At 47.1% G+C, this 1,870-nt stretch overlaps 1 long non-coding RNA gene across 1 annotated transcript; it reads left to right on the forward strand.

Moving 5' to 3' along the window:
• Positions 1–1,864, forward strand: LOC116217793. Its single transcript, XR_004162504.1, has 3 exons — positions 1–110; positions 1,420–1,482; positions 1,569–1,864. It is a non-coding gene; the product is annotated as an uncharacterized LOC116217793 (long non-coding RNA).
• Positions 1,865–1,870: the final 6 nt, after the last annotated feature.

Consider the following 1,870-nt stretch of genomic DNA (forward strand, 5'->3'; position numbering starts at 1 on the left):
GACTGCACGGAGATGTGTGGGTCTTCATGGGAACAGCAAGGAACCGGAATCTGCATTTCCTGGAATGCCTCGGAACTCTATTAGCTGATTGGTAATTGTCTGCCCAACAGGTAAGGGCAATGCACACCCACCGGTGTTTAGTTAGTATTTAGTTAGACACAAGGTAGCGTTTCCAGAGCTCATTTCTACATTTCGTGGTGCCTCGAATGTTGCTTGTCTTACTCTTCGTGCACTTCTCCGTGCCTTTGCCCTTTCCTTGCTGTGTTCTCTTGTTTTTCTGTTTTGGCGTTCCCTATGGCATTCTCTTGCCCTTTGTCCTTAGCCTTCTTTGACACGTTCCGTCTGCGTCCGGTTACCCACGGCGTTCTTTTTGGCCTTTGGTTTTGGCGTTCCCTTCCATCTTCTCTTTGGCCATTAGTCTTGGCCTTTGCAACGTTCCCTTTGGCTTTCCCTTCTGGCGTTCCACGCGATGTTCTTTTTGGCATTCAGTTTTGGTATTTCTGGCTGCGTTCTCTTTGGCCATTGCCCTTGGCCTTCTTTGCCACGTTGTCTTTGGCTCTTGTTTTTGCATTCCCTACAGCACTGTCTTTGCCCCCTCGTTCTGGCCTTCCCTGTTATGTTCTCTTTGGCCTCGGTTTTGGCGTTCCCTTCAACGTTGTCTTTCGCCATTGCTCCCGGCCTTCTTTGCCCCCTTCCCTTCGGCCTCTTGTTTTGGCATCCCTTACGGCTTTCTTTTTGGCCTTTGGTTTTGGCCTTCTGTGCCGTGTTCTCTTTGGCCTTTGCCCTTGAACTTCTGCATTGGCCTTCCATGTAGCATTCTCATGGACTTCGCCCTCCATTTTGGCCTCCTTTGCGTGTTCTCTTTAGTCTATGTTCTGGTGTTCTCTGCGGCCTTCTCTTAGGGCCTGACCTTTGACGAGGCTTTTTCTTTGGCGTTCAGCCTGCTTTTGCTATTCCTTTGCCTTTGATGTTGCCTTCCATTGTGTGTCGTCTATGCCTTTTTCCTCTTTTTTTTGTGTTCCCTCTGCAGTTCCCTTTGACTTTTGGTCTTGCTTTTCCCTGGCCTTCCTAACAGTCACTCTGAGCGTAATCCTAATATACCTAAGGCTAATACCTTCATCCTAATGAGCTCTGAATCTCAAATGCAGTGCTAATTGTAAGCATGACTGTAGAGATAATTGTAGTAACCGTCCAAATTAACCTTGAACCTACCCTTTAATTGGGCACTAAATCCATGTGTAACCTCCTTTGTAAGTCTAAGAAAAATCCTATAGCTTCCTTGTTCCAGTATTGCTGATTTTACTGTGAAGCCATTTCTTGGGGTGGCGTTTGGCTTCCATGTTTTGTGGTGGTGGGCTTACGGTGAGTGTTGTTTGTGTCGGCATTCCTCCTTGTAAACTGTGTCTCTCTGTATTACAGATGAAGATGTCTTCCACATTTCCAGTTGATGATTTCCCTGCTGGGACGGCATCAGCTTTTCAGGTCTGACACACTGACCACCAGCTCGGTTCAGTTGAGCAGTTACCCGTATTTCCCGGTCTGTTCTCTTTGCTTAGTCTTCCTTTCAGTCTTCCAGAAGCTCCTGTCACCGTCCAAGGTCGTCACAGGCAATGTGTGATTTGTGGCACTGAGTCTCTCTGTAGTTCATTCAATGACCTCAGCTCAGCGATCCCATCCACTCCGCTCCTTTGGGCCATTCTACTGTCAGGCCAATGAAAGCTTCTTATTTATGCGATTTGTGTTCTTGCCAGGCCATTTCTAGCCTCGTGCCCCTTTGTGGCCTTTTTGAGTATTGCAGTGATTTCACTGTGTGCATCCAAGTTATTTCAATTAAATTGGTTTCAGTTTCGCAATCAATTCATGTGAACCA

Source organism: Meleagris gallopavo, unplaced genomic scaffold (genome assembly GCF_000146605.3).
Source record: "Meleagris gallopavo isolate NT-WF06-2002-E0010 breed Aviagen turkey brand Nicholas breeding stock unplaced genomic scaffold, Turkey_5.1 ChrUn_random_7180001954781, whole genome shotgun sequence".
NCBI lineage: Eukaryota > Metazoa > Chordata > Aves > Galliformes > Phasianidae > Meleagris > Meleagris gallopavo.